Consider the following 15,003-nt stretch of genomic DNA (forward strand, 5'->3'; position numbering starts at 1 on the left):
TTGTGGTTATAGTTTCTAAGGTCTCTGTTGTGTAGCGGGGAGTGCAAGGAAACAAGGGCCCTTGAGTATATCATTTAATTGTAGTATAATTGGTGGTATTGATTTAATTTAAATTAATTAAAGGGAAAGTCATGGCAGCAAAGCTCGGCCCCATGGCATGCTCCTGCGCTATGTGGGAAATCAGGGACACTTCCTGTGTCCCTGACAACCATGTGTGCGGGAAGTGTATCCAGCTGCAGCTACTGGCAGACCGCATTGCGGCGCTGGAGCTGTGAATGGATACATACTGGAGCATTCATGATGCTGAGGACGTTGTGGATATCACGTTTAATCAGTTGGTCACACCGCAGGTAAAGGCTGCACAGGCAGGAAGGGAATGGGTGACCGCCAGGCAGAGTAGTAGGCGCAAGCAGCTAGTGCAGGGGTCCCCTGTGGCCATTCCCCCCTCAAACAGATATACCGCTTTGGATATTGTTGGGGAGGATGGCTTATCGGAGGAAGGCAGCACCAACCAACTTCCTGGCACCATGGGTGGTTCTGTTGCACAGGACTGGAGGAAAAAGAGCGGGAGAGCTATAGTGATAGGGGACTCTATTGTAAGGGGAACAGATAGGCGTTTCTGCGGCCGCAAACGAGACTCCAGGATGGTATGTTGCCTCCCTGGTGCAAGGGTCAGGGATGTCTCGGAGCGGCTGCAGGGCATTCTGGAGGGGGAGGGTGAACAGCCAGTTGTCGTGGTGCTTATAGGTACCAATGATATAGGCAAAAAACGGGATGAGGTCCTAAAAGCTGAATGTAGGGAGTTAGGAGGTAAATTAAAAAATAGGACCTCAAAGGTAGTAACCTCAGGATTGCTACCAGTGCCACGTGCTAGTCAGAGTAGAAATAGAAGGATATTTCAGATGAATACGTGGCTAGAAGAATGGTGCAAGGGGGAGGGATTCAAATTCCTGGGATATTGGAACCAGTTCTGGGGGAGATGGGACCAGTACAAACTGGACGGTATGCACCTGGGCAGGATTGGGACCGATGTCCATGGGGGAGTGTTTGCTTGGGAGGGTTTAAACTAAAATGGCAGGGGTTTGGGAATCTGTGCAGGGAGACAGAGGAAAGGGAAGCAAGGATAGAAGCAAAAGACAGGAAGGAGAAAAGCAAAAGTGGAAGTCAGAGAAATCAAGGGTGTAAATCAAACATGGCCGCAGTAAACAATAATTCTAAAAGGTCTAAGTGTTAAAAAAACAAGCCTGAAGGCTTTGTGTCTTAATGCGAGGAGCATTCGTAATAAGGTGGATGAATTAGCTGTGCAAATAGATGTAAACGGAAATGATATAATTGGGATTACGGAGACATGGCTCCAGGGTGACCAAGGCTGGGAATTCAACATCCAGGGGTATTCAATATTCAGGAAGGACAGGCAAAAAGGAAAAGACAGTGGGGTAGCATTGCTAGTTAAAGAGGAGATTAACACAATAGGAAGGAAGGATATTAGCTCTGATGATGTGGAATCTGTATGGGTAGAGCTGAGAAATACCAAGGGGCAGAAAACATTAGTAGGAGTTGTATACAGACCCCCAAACAGTAATGCTGAGTTTGGGGATGGCATTAAACGGGCAATTAGAGATGCGTGCAATTAGGGCACAGCAGTTATCATGGGTGACTTTAATCTACATATAGATTGGTCTAACCAAATTAGTAACAATACTGTGGAGGAGAAATTCCTAGAGTGTATACGGGATGGTTTCTTGGACCAATATGTCGAGGAACCAACTAGAGATCAGGCCATCTTAGACTGGGTATTATGTAATGAGAAAGAATTAATTAGCAATCTTGTGCGAGGCCCCTTGGGGAGGAGCGATCATAATATGGTAGCATTCTTCATTAAGATGGAGAGTGAAGTAGTTGATTCAGAGTCTTGGGTACTGAATTTAAATAAAGGAAACTACGATGGTATGAGGCACGAGTTGGCTAGGTTGGATTGGGGAATGTTACTTAAAGGGTTGACGGTGAATAGGCAATGGCAAACATTTAAAGATCGCATGGATGAACTACAGAATTTGTTCATCCCTGTTTGGTATAAAAATAAAACAAAAATGGTGACTCAGCATTGGCGAACAAGGGACATTAGGGATAGCATAAAATCCAAGGAGAGGACATATAAATTGGCCAGAAAAAGCAGCAAACCTGAGGATTGGGAGCAGTTTATGATTCAGCAAAGGAGGACAAAGGGATTAATTAAGAGGGGGAAAATAGAGTATGAGAGTAAGCTTGCAGGGAACATAAAAACTGACTGTAAAATCTTCTATAGATATGTGGAGAGAAAAAGATTGGTAAAGTCAAGCGTAGGTCCCTTGCAGTCAGAATCAGGGGAATTTATAATGGGGAACAAAGACATGGCAGACCAATTAAATACATACTTTGGTTCTGTCTTCACAAAGGAGGACACAAATAAACTCCCAGAGATGTTGGGGAATATAGGTTCTAATGAGAGGGAGGAACTGAATGAAATCAGTATTGTTAGGGAAATTGACGGGATTGAAGGCCAATAAATTCCCAGGGCCTGATCATCTACATCCTAGGGTACATAAGGAAGTGTCCCTAGAAATAGTAGATGCATTGCTGGTCATCTTCCAAAATTCGATAGACTCTGGAACAGTTCCCATGGATTGGAGGGTAGCTAATTTAACCCCACTATTTAAAAAAGGTGGTAGAGAAAAAACGGGGAATTATAGACCGGTAAGCCTGACATCGGTAGTGAGGAAAATACTAGAGTCCATTATTATAAAAGATGTAATAGCAGAGCACTTGGAAAACAGTGACAGGATCGGACAAAGTCAACATGGATTTACAAAAGGTAAATCATGCTTGACTAATCTACTGGAATTTTTTGAGGATGTAACTGGTAGAATAGATAAGGGAGAACCAGTGGATGTGTTTTTGGACTTTCAGAGGGCTTTCGATAAGGTCCTGCATAAGAGACTAGCATGCAAAGTTAAAGCACATGGGATTGGGGGTAAGGTACTGACTTGGATAGAAAACTGGTTGGCAGACAGGAAGCAAAGAGTTGGAATAAACGGGTCTTTTTCCGAGTGGAAGGCAGTGACTAGTGGGGTACCGCAGGGATCGGTGCTAGGACCCCAGTTATTCACAATATATATTAATGATCTAGACGAGGGAGGTAGATGTAATATCTCTAAGTTTGCTGACGACACTAAGCTGGGTGGGCGTTTGTGCTGAGAGGAGGATGCAGAGAAACTCCAGTACGATTTGGACAGGTTGGGCGATATGGCAGATGCAGTATAATGTGGATAAATGCGAGGTTATCCATTTTGGTGGCAAAAACAGGAAGGCAGATTATTATCTGAATGGCAATAGATTGGGAAAAGGGGAAGTGCAACGAGACCTGGGTGTCCTTGTGCAGCAGTCGCTGAAGGTAAGCATGTAGGTGCAGTAGGCGGTTAAGAAGGCAAATGATATGCTGGCCTTCATAGCGAGAGGATTCGAGTACAGGAGCAAGGATGTCTTGCTGCAGTTGTACAGGGCCTTGGTGAGACCACACCTTGAGTAGTGTGTGCAGTTTTGGTAACCTTATCTGAGGAAGGTCGCTCTTGCCATGGAGGGAGTGCAGCGAAGATTCACCTGACTGTTACGTGGGATGGCAGGAATGATGTATGAAGAGAGATTGGATCGATTAGGCTTATATTCGCTGGAGTTTAGAAGAATGAGAGGGGATCTCATTGAAACTTATAAAATTCTAACAGGACTAGACAGACTAGATGCAGGAAGGCTGTTCCTGATGGTGGGGTGTCCAGAACCAGGGGTCACAGTCTAAGGATAAGGGGTAAGCCATTTAGGACTGAGATGAGGAGGAATTTCTTCACCCAGAGAGTGGTGAACCTGTGGAATTCTCTATCACAGAAGACAGTTGAGGCCAATTCATTAAATATATTCAAGAAGAAGTTAGATATATTTCTTAAGGCTAAGGATATCAAGCGATATGGGGAGAAAGCAGGGACAGGGTACTGAATTTGGATGATCAGCCATGATCACATTGAGGGGCCGAATGGCCTACTCCTGCTCCTATCTTCAATGTTTCTATTAAATGTTACTTAGGCCATTTTGTGCTCTTACGAATCAAAGACTGGCTCTATTGTGAGCATTTCCTGGTACTTGGGAAACATTGAACTGCAGTGATAAGGGAGGTACGTACACATGTCTTGGAAATTATTTGAAAATGATGACCCCCAAGGAATAATTGTTCCATTAAATAAAAAAATATCCAAGCATACTTCATGATCTCAGGACTTAACAGTTTATAACTAAACTGCTACCTGTAATCAGGTTATGCCTCAAACTTAATGAGAGGTTCATTACTTCTTAAGAAAAGTGTCACACTGCAAACAGTATCAAGTTGTATTAACTCTTTGAGGATTAATGCCCTTTGTTTATTATTCTTCTGCTGCCCACTCCAAGTTGTACTCTTCCTTTCCTGAAGGAACTAATGTGGGATATGTTTTCCTGATTGGCACTGTCTATTTCCTCACTAAAGTGGTGATTTGATCCTTAATTTCTGAAGCTGAATCTTAAACCCAATCAAATTTGAGCCAATCTTGCCCTTACCTGAGGCCTGTGCAATATCCAGCAGGAATCACTGATAGCGATCAGGAATGAAAACCCTTACTAAAAGATTTCCCTCCTCCCCACTCCCACACTTGCCAGTCTGTTTTCCACTAATTCAGAGCAGTCCAGGGACCTAATCAAGGCCTTTCAGGACTTTTCACACTGAGCAATGTACTTGACAATTTAGCCTTGTTTACATCACTTTAAAAGATACCTTTCTTTGAAAAATGGTGTCAGTATTTCAGAAGACTGAAGCGTAAATAGTGGCACATCCAAGACATTTTGGATAGTTCCCAAACAAAAGGAAAGATTTGAGTGTAGATTGTTGTTTTGCCATAGGACAAAAATGCTGTTGCATTATTCCAAAAGTGAAGTAGACAGGAGGCTGAGATTTGACTGACCAGATGTGCTACGTAGATTGGAATTGTAGACATTGGCATCACTCCAGGGATACAGAGTTGGAAGAAAGAATCATCACCATTGAAATCTGATCAGATGAGGTTGTAATTTATCAGGTAATGAGAATTTGTCACGAATTTCAGGCTATTTTTATTGGCTGTGTCTATTTACAAAACCAGATTTCTGACTGGTCCCTTTGGAGGACAAGACACACCCAACAGTTTGTCTGGAATATGTAATTTGAACCTGCCTGCTGTAGGCAACCCTGCAATGTGTAATTTGATCTGGTCTTGCCAGACTACAGAATATGGAAGTATAGTTAGCTTTGTGAAGATCCTCTGTTAGTAGTATTCTGCAGTTGTAATTATAGTTGTCCTTGGCTGGTAGAATAAAAGACTTTATACTCTAATTGGTGGGTTAATTACTTCTGTGCAGTTTTATGTTATTTTTTTCCTCTGGAAGTGATAAAAATTCTTCAATTCTGAATGAAGGGTCCGTGTGTGCGTATCCAACCTTCGGCACACCAGCGAGTTCACACTGGGGAGAGGTGGTTCACCTACTTCGTGTGTAAGAAGGGATTCTAACTCACCTGGCTGGAATAATGTGATCCACGTCTAATGGAGGGAGAGTCATGATTTGTCTTCCCATCTGGATCACCTTTTCACTTTCATCCCCCCCTTTAGATCTGGATCATGTTCTTCTCCCATCCCCACTGTTCTCTCCATGCTCTAACCCACCCCTCCCGGCTCCTGACCTCCTCCTCCCCCTCCCGTCCGAGATCCTGGCCTTCACTCTTCCCGCCCACCCCCCCCCCCACCAGTTCCTGACCTTCTCCCCCCCAACCCTCCGAGCTCCTGACCTCCCCCATCCACCCTGAGCTCCTGACATTCTCCTCCCCCCACTCCCCGAGGTCCTGACCTTCTTCCCCCTACCCCCCCCAAGCTCCTGATCTCCCTGATCCACCCTGAGCTTCTGACCTTCTCTCCCCCCACCCCCCAAGCTTCTGACCTACCCCATCCACCCTGAATTCCTGACCTTCTCCCCCTCCCCCTCCTGACCTGACCTTTCCACCCCCCAAGCCCCTTTCTCCCCTCTGAGCTCCTCTCTCCCCCCGCCTCAGCTCCGATCTCCTGACCTTCTCCCCAAACACGTGCAACACAAACAGGCCGAAACTTCGGCCCGGCGTCTTGCAGCCTCGGCCCCGTGACTGCACAGCCCGAGCTTGGTCCCCACACCCAGACTTTCACCCCAAGGCTGCAGCCTACTGCTCAGGCCTGCGGCCGCCAGCCTGGCCCGCTGCTCAGGCCTGCGCCCGCCAGCCTGGCCCGCTGCTCAGGCCTGCGCCCGCCAGCCTGGCCCGCTGCTCAGGCCTGCGCCCGCCAGCCTGGCCCGCTGCTCAGGCCTGCGCCCGCCAGCCTGGCCCGCTGCTCAGGCCTGCGCCCGCCAGCCTGGCCCGCTGCTCAGGCCTGCGCCCGCCAGCCTGGCCCGCTGCTCAGGCCTGCGCCCGCCAGCCTGGCCCGCTGCTCAGGCCTGCGCCCGCCAGCCTGGCCCGCTGCTCAGGCCTGCGCCCGCCAGCCTGGCCCGCTGCTCAGGCCTGCGCCCGCCAGCCTGGCCCGCTGCTCAGGCCTGCGCCCGCCAGCCTGGCCCGCTGCTCAGGCCTGCGCCCGCCAGCCTGGCCCGCTGCTCAGGCCTGCGCCCGCCAGCCTGGCCCGCTGCTCAGGCCTGCGCCCGCCAGCCTGGCCCGCTGCTCAGGCCTGCGCCCGCCAGCCTGGCCCGCTGCTCAGGCCTGCGCCCGCCAGCCTGGCCCGCTGCTCAGGCCTGCGCCCGCCAGCCTGGCCCGCTGCTCAGGCCTGCGCCCGCCAGCCTGGCCCGCTGCTCAGGCCTGCGCCCGCCAGCCTGGCCCGCTGCTCAGGCCTTTGCTCGCCAGTCTGCCCCATAGATCGCTAGCGATGGGAGGACAAGGGCCCTTCGGTGCGCATGCGCGGCTCCGGTGGGGCGGAACGGTGTTTCGGTCCCGTCCCCCATGCACAGAAGGACGCAGATAATCAGTATTTTATTTGCATGCATACAGTGTAATTGTATTGCCACATTATAGCGATTAGAGCAGTCTCCTTTAGCAATTCTGAAACAGATTTGTTTTAAATGTAAGAAGTCACACAAAACCAGGTTATAGTCCAACAGTTTTTTTGAAATCACAAGCTTTCGGAGCGCTGCTCCTTCGTCAGGTGAAGTGGAGAGATGCATAAAGACACAGCTTATATAGTCAGAGAATAATGCCAGATGATTACAGGTAATCTTTCTAACTGCCATTTATCACACCTCGGCAGAGAGATAATCACAGCAATCAAAGGTGTGAATGGTGTCCAAACAGGTCAGTCAGGAAAACATTACATCAAAGAACAATGAGGTGGGGTCACAAGGGGTCAAATGTTGCAGATGCTGGGGTCCATAGGGGATGGCTTCTTTAACGTGGTTAGGGTGGAAGCTGGAGAAGTGAAGCACCGTGAGGTTGTCCGTGGGCTTGCGGTAGAGTGAAGTGCTGAGCTGTCTGTCTTTGATGGAGATTCGTGTGTCCAAGAATGAAACCGATTCTGAGGAGTAGTCCATGGTGAGTTTGATGGTGGGATGGAACTTGTTGATGTTATCGTGTAGTCTTTTCAGTGATTCTTGGCCGTGGGTCCATAGGAAGAAAATGCCTTCAACATATTATCGATGACGACGAGCACCTCGCTAAGGCCATCCCCTCGCCTTCAAACAGCCGCCTAACCTCAAACAGACCATCGTTCGCAGCAAATTACCCAGCTTTCAGGAGAACAGCGACCATGATACCACGGCAACCTCTGCAAGACATGCCAGATCATCAACACAGATACCATCATCACACTGAGGACACCACCCACCAGGTACATGGTACATACTCATGTGACTCGGCCAACGTTGTCTACCTCATACGTTGCAGGAAAGGATGCCCCGGAGCATGGTACATCGGCGAGACCATGCAGACACTGCGACAACGGATGAACGGACACCGCGCAACAATCGGCAGGCTGGAGTGTTCCCTCCCAGTCGGGGAACACTTCAGCAGTCAAGGACATTCAGCCTCCGATCTTCGGGTAAGCATTCTCCAAGGCGGCCTTCGAGACACACAACAACGCAAAATCGTAGAGCAGAAACTGATAGCCAAGTTCCGCACTCATGAGGACGGCCTCAACCGGGATCTTGGGTTCATGTCACGCTACATGTAACCCCACCTGACATAGGGTCACCCAGACTCAAGTCGTCATTGGCTTGTTCTCTCTACACAGATGCGGCCGGACCTGCTGTGATTTCCAGCAAAAAAAATGTTTTTTTGTCTGTTTTTTGTTTTTCATACAGACCCCAGCATCTGCAACATTTGACCCCACCTCATTGTTCTTTGATGTAATGTTTTCCTGACTGACCTGTTTGGACACCATTCACACCTTTGATTGCTGTGATTATCTCTCTGCCGAGGTGTGATAAATGGCAGTTCGAAAGATTACCTGTAATCATCTGGCATTATTCTCTGACTATATAAGCTGTGTCTTTATGCATCTCTCCACCTGACGAAGGAGCAGCGCTCTGAAAGCTTGTGATTTCAAAAAAACTGTTGGACTATAACCTGGTGTTGTGTGACTTCTTACATTTGTCCACCCCAGTCCAACACCGGCATCTCCACACCAGATTTGTTTTAGTAACTACAATGACATAGGAGAGTGAATGGCTGTATGTTGAGCAACAGATGAAAGTACTTTTTGTTTGACTTTCTGCCTTAGTAAGTAGTCGGACTGAAACAGTGTCGACCTGTTTGGTGTTTGATCTGTAGGATGCTGTATTGTAAATGCTGGAGTGATTTCCACTTGCGCTCCAGGGCTTAACATTAAACAAGGTCATATTTATAAAGGGCGTTGTATTTTTAATCTCGTACTGAGACTTCAGTTAACTTCCATACTGCAACATGTTACTGGTACACAAGCAATTTATTGCAACCTGTGGCAAATATGCACAACTGAGGGCTGCTTGATGTTGATGTGCACATCCTAGACCATGTAAATTCTATTGTTCGTAGTGTGTCTGTACAGCAGCATCATTTCTTTGAACATCTTTTTGCTGCAAGTGCACAGCATATGGTCACTGTCTGAAAGAGAAAAATAGTTAGCTTTTCAAGTGTAGTCCTTCACTAAGACTTAAGTCAAACACCAAACCACCACCACCACCTCCACCTGAAATGTTAAGCTATTTTCTCTCTTTCAGATACTGATCAACCTGATCTGCATTTTGAGAATTTTCATAATATACTAATGTGATTTATACAGCATGTAGTATCTGTGCCTTTATACAAAATTGGCTTTTGCATTCAGAAAATGCAGCGTAGAGTGCTCTCCTAATATCCCCTGTAATATTATATCAATAAAATTGTATTTTGCCTTTCCATTATCTAGAGTATAGTGCAGAAACTCTTAACAGGATTGTGTGACTTTTGTAATGGGGTTGAGTTCAAGATCCATCCAGGACTTGACCACATAATCTACGCTGACAATCCAGTGCGGTACTATGGGAGTGCGGCATTGTTAGTGGTGCTGTCCTTTGAATAGACATTAGACCTGTCTGCCTGTTTCAGTAGTTTCGCTGGATATAACATAGAAACATAGAAACTAGGAGCAGGAGTAGGCCATTCGGCCCTTCGAGCCTGCTCCGCCATTCAATGAGATCATGGCTGATCATCCAAATTCAGTACCCTGTCCCTGCCTTCTCAAATCAAAATCAAATCAAATCAACTTTTATTGTCATTGTTAGTGCACAAGTGCAGTACAACGAAATGTAGGCTTGCGGCTCCCGAGAGTGTACAATTTGGATTAGGACACCCAAACATTTCAACATACATTTGTACATATATATTAGCATAAATATGACCATAATAAAGTGCATCGGCAGATGTGCAGGCTTTAGTGTTTATTTGTGGAGTTCAGTAGGATGACAGCCCTGGGAAAGAAGCTGTTCCTAAATCTGGTCGTACGGGTGCGAATGCATCTGTGGCGTCTTCCAGATGGTAGGAGGGCGAACAGACTGTGGCTGGGGTGGGTAGGGTCTTTGATGATGGACCGTGCCCTCCGTAGGCAGCGTTTCTGATATATATGTTCTATGGTCGGTAGCCGAGTGCCGGTAATGCGTTGGGCAGTTTTGACTACCCGCTGCAGGGCTTTCCGGTCATGGGAGCTACAGCTGCCGTACCATACCGTGATACAGTTTGTCAGGATGCTCTCTATAGTGCAGCGGTAGAAGTTAGAGAGGATCGGGGGTGACAGATTACATCCCTTCAGCCTCCTCAAGAAATATAGGCGCTGCTGGGCCTTCTTCACCAGAGAGGAGGTGTTGAGGGACCAGGAGAGGTCTTCCGTGATGTGGACTCCGAGGAACTTAAAGCTGGCCACCCTTTCCACCTCCACCCCATTGATGTGGATGGGGGTGTGACTTCCGCCTTTGGACTTCCTGAAGTCCACGATTATTTCCTTTGTTTTCTTGGTGTTAAGGGCCAGGTTGTTGTCGGCGCACCACTTCATGAGATGCTGGACCTCCTCCCTGTAGGCTGACTCATCGTTGTTGGTGATCTGGCCTACTACCGTGGTGTCATCTGCAAACTTGATGATGGTGTTGGAACCATTAACAGCCACACGGTCGTGGGTGAAGAGGGAGTAGAGGAGGGGGCTCAGCACACATCCTTGTGGGGCCCCCGTGTTCAGGGTCGGGCGGGGGGGGAGGTGTGGTTACCTAATTTGACAGACTGGGGTCTGTTTGTTAGGAAGTCCAGGGTCCAGTTGCAGAGGGAAGTGTTCAGGCCAAGAGTTTGGAGTTTGGTGGCCAGCTTGTTGGGGACGATAGTGTTGAATGCTGAGCTGTAGTCTATAAACAACATTCTGATGTAGGTCTCCTTACCATCTAGGTGATTCAGTGCCGAGTGTAGAGCAGTTGTGATTGCATCCTCCGTTGATCTGTTTGCCCGATAGGCAAACTGGTGTTGGCCAAGGGAGGCAGGAACACTGGCTTTGATGTGGGCTAAGACCAGTCTCTCGAAACACTTCATTATGATGGGTGTGAGTGCGACAGGTCGATAGTCGTTCAGACACGTCACAGCCGCTTGTTTAGGCACAGGAATGATGGTGGCGGTCTTGAAGCATGTAGGGACTGCTGCCTGGGCCAATGACAGGTTGAAGATGGCGGTGAAGACATCAGCCAGCTGATCAGCACATTCCTTGAGTACCCGTCCAGGGATGCTATCTGGTCCAGTAGCCTTTCGTGTGTTCACTCTGCGTAGAGCGCCCCTTACGTCGGAGGTCGACAGAGTGAGCACCTGGTCTTCCGGGGGTGGCAAGGCTTTGGTAGCCGGCTCCTTGTTGTCCCTGTCGAAGCGAGCGTAGAAGTTGTTAAGCTCCTCCGGAAGGGAGGCGTCGCTGACCGGGGGACTGGTGTTTTTGCCCTTGTAGTCAGTGATGGACTGGATGCCTTGCCACATGTGCCGGGGGTCCGAGTTGTTGCGGAAGTGATCCTCTATCCGCAGTGTCTGTTTCCATTTGGCAGTCCTGATACCCTTTTTTAGGTTGGTCCTAGCTGCTCTGTAAGCCGCCGCATCGCCAGATTTAAATGCTGCGTCGCGTGCTTTCAACAGTGAGCTGTTCTCCCCATATCCCTTGATCCCTTTAGCCTCAAGAAATATATCCAACTCTTTCTTGAATATATTTAATGAACTGGCCTCCACCGCCCTCTGGCAGAGAATTCCACAGGTTCCCCACTCTCTGGGTGAAGAAATTCCTCCTCATTTCAGTCCTAAATGGCTTACCCCTTATCCTTAGACTATGACCCCTGGTTCTGGACTCCCCGGCCATCAGAAACATCCTTCCTGCATCTAGTCTGTCCAGACCTGACAGAATTTTATAGGTTTCGATGAGATCCCCTCTCAATCTTCTAAACTCCAGTGAATATAAGCCCAATCGACACAATCTCTCCTCATACATCATTCCTGCCATCCCAGGTATCAGCCTGGTGAATCTTCGCTGCACTCCCTCCATGGCAAGAACGTCCTTCCTCAGGTAAGGTGACCAAAACTGCACACAATACTCAAGGTGCGGTCTCACCAAGGCCCTGTACAACTGCAGCAAGACATCCTTGTTCCTGTACTCGAACCCTCTCGCTACGAAGGCCAACATACCATTTGTCTTCTTAACCGCCTGCTGCACCTGCATGCTTACCTTCAGCGACTGGTGCACAATAACACCCAGGTCTCTTTGCACTTCCCCTTCTCCCAATCTATTGCCATTCAAATAATCTGCCTTCCTGTTTTTGCCACCAAAGTGGATAACCTCACATTTATCCACATTATAGTGCATTTGCCATGTTTCTGCCCAATCACTCAACCTGTCCAAATTGTACTGGAGTTGCACGACATCCTCCTCACAGCTTACCCTCCCACCCAGCTTTGTGTCGTCTGCAAATTTGGAGATAATACATCCAATTCCCTCGTCCAGATCATTAATATATATTGTGAACAGCTGGGGTCCTAGGACCGATCCTTGCGGTACCCCACTAGTCACTGCCTGCCACTCGGAAAACGACCCGTTTATTCCAACTCTTTGCATTCTGTCCGCCAACCAGTTCTCTATCCAAGTCAATACCTTGCCCCCAATCCCATGTGCCTTAATTTTACACGCTAATCTCTTATGTGGGACCTTATCGAAAGCCTTCTGAAAGTCCAAATACACCACATCCACTGGTTCTCCCTTATCTATTTTACCAGTTACATCCTCAAAAAATTCCAGTAGATTAGTCAAGCATGATTTACCTTTTGTAAATCCATGTTGACTTTGTCCGATCCTGTCACTGCTTTCCAAGTGCTCTGTTATTACATCTTTTATAATAGACTCTAGCATTTTCCCCACTACCGATGTCAGGCTTACCGGTCTATAATTCCCTGCTTTTTCTCTACCACCTTTTTTGAAAAGTGGGGTAACATTAGCTACCCTCCAATCCATGGGTACCGTTCCAGAGTCTATCGAGTTCTGGAAGATGACCAGCAATGCATCTACTATCTCTAGGGCCACTTCCTTAAGTACCCTGGGATGTAGACCATCAGGCCCTGGGGATTTATCAGCCTTCCGTCCCATCAATTTTCCTAACACCATTTCCCGACAAATACTGATTTCTTTCAGTTCCTCCCTTTCATCAGACCCTATGTTCCCCGGCATCTCTGGGAGGTTATTTGTGTCCAAAACTATCTTGTGACACTATTTGAAGAAGGGTATTGAGTTTTTCTGTTGTGGAAGCAAAATTTCCTCACTCAACCAGGACTGAAAAAACAGACTAACTGGCCATTCATCTCATTCCATTTATGGAATCTCGCTGTTTGCAAAAATGATTGACGCAATCCTACTTAATGGCCATTAGAGAGGAAACTTTGGAGTCAATTGTTTTGTTTGAATCTGGGTATTATCTATATATATATAAAGCGGTTCTTCTGTCTGTCTATCCTCACGTGTGCGTCTGTCGGGCTATGCGCTCGAAAGTTACAGAGCGTACCTACGCGTGCGTTACATCGAAAGAAAGCTTACCTTTCCAAAACGGTCTTAAGCGTATTTACGTTTCGGCCGGGCTAAAATCGCGCCCGCGGTATCCGAAAAACCTTCAACATTCCGCTCATTAGCATCTCATTATCCGCTCATTAGCGACAGAGTGACCTCGAGGTCGACCAGCGTGCGGCCGGGCCCTCCTACGGTCGAGTGACGGGACGATTGACCAATCCTACACTTTTGGTCACCTGACGGTCGACCAATCGGTGCGTGTGTGGGGCGGGCCTTATCGTTCTGAACCGAGTGAGTCGCCGCCATCTTGATTCCAAACTTTTCCTTTCTTTTTCCCGCTTTCTGCGTCTTTTAAAAAAAAACGTTGCTTTTAAAACACATATTGTTTTAAAAAAAAAAAAGATTTACAAAGTAATTAACTTATCTAATCTCATTAATTTTCCTACCTTTCCCGTTTTTCCAGGTAGGCTGGTGGGGCTGGGCTCTCGGGAGTGCTGATCTCGGTCGGGGCTTGGAGAGCGGGAAGGGTTACCCCAGCAACCGGGCCCGCCGGCCGTCTCTCAGCCGCAATCGGCGCTCTTCAAGCCAGCTCGGGAGGGCGGGGCCATGTCAGTGCGTGGGGGGGGCACGGAGCTCCGTGGAGACATCACCGGCGCTGGGCTCGGGTGCTTTGTGGGCTGTGGACGAACAGTGGCTGCGGACCTCCAGCTGACCGGGGCGCTGGACTCGGCTGGGCCATGTCTTTGCCTCACGGCCAACGGCATCAGGGTGACGGCCGAGGGAACGCGTTCATCCAGGTGCCGAGGCCCGGGCCCCGGGGCGGAAAGAGGGATTGGAGCGGGGGATGAGGGCTCGGGGGAGGAGAGGGAGGAAGGGGGTGGGGGGGGGGAGGAGAGGGAGGAGGAGGGTTAGGGAGGTGGGGAGGGGGAGGAGAGAGGAGGGGAGGAGGGGGAGGAGAGAGGAGGGGAGGGGGAGAGAGAGAGGAGGGGGGAGGGGGAGGAGGAGAGAGGAGGGGAGGGGGGAGGAGAGAGAGGGGGGGAGGGGAGGGGGAGGAGAGAGAGGGGGGAGGGGAGGAGAGAGAGGAGGGGAGGAGAGAGGGGGAGGGGGAGGAGAGAGAGAGGACGGGGAGGGGGGAGGAGAGAGAGGAGGGGAGGGGGAGGAGGGGAGGGGAGGAGAGGGGGAGGAGCGAGAGGAGGGGAGGGGGAGGAGCGAGAGGAGGGGAGGGGGAGGAGCGAGAGGAGGGGAGGGGAGGAGCGAGAGAGGGTGGGGGGGGGAGGGCAGGAGGGAGAGGGAGAGAGTGTAAAGCAGTGGGAGAGACGGGGAGGAAGAGAGAGGGTGAGGAAGGGAGAGAGTGAAGGGGTGGGACAGGGAGGGAAAGAGTGAGGGGGTGGGAGAGCTT

At 49.1% G+C, this 15,003-nt stretch overlaps 1 protein-coding gene across 3 annotated transcripts in view; it reads left to right on the forward strand.

Annotated features, from left to right (window-relative positions):
- Window positions 1–15,003, forward strand: part of hibch (3-hydroxyisobutyryl-CoA hydrolase) — a 164,300-nt gene that overhangs the window by 61,108 nt on the left and 88,189 nt on the right. The window lies entirely within an intron of this gene.

Source organism: Somniosus microcephalus, chromosome 4 (genome assembly GCF_052327205.1).
Source record: "Somniosus microcephalus isolate GS21.2 chromosome 4, FLI_Smic_1.0, whole genome shotgun sequence".
NCBI lineage: Eukaryota > Metazoa > Chordata > Chondrichthyes > Squaliformes > Somniosidae > Somniosus > Somniosus microcephalus.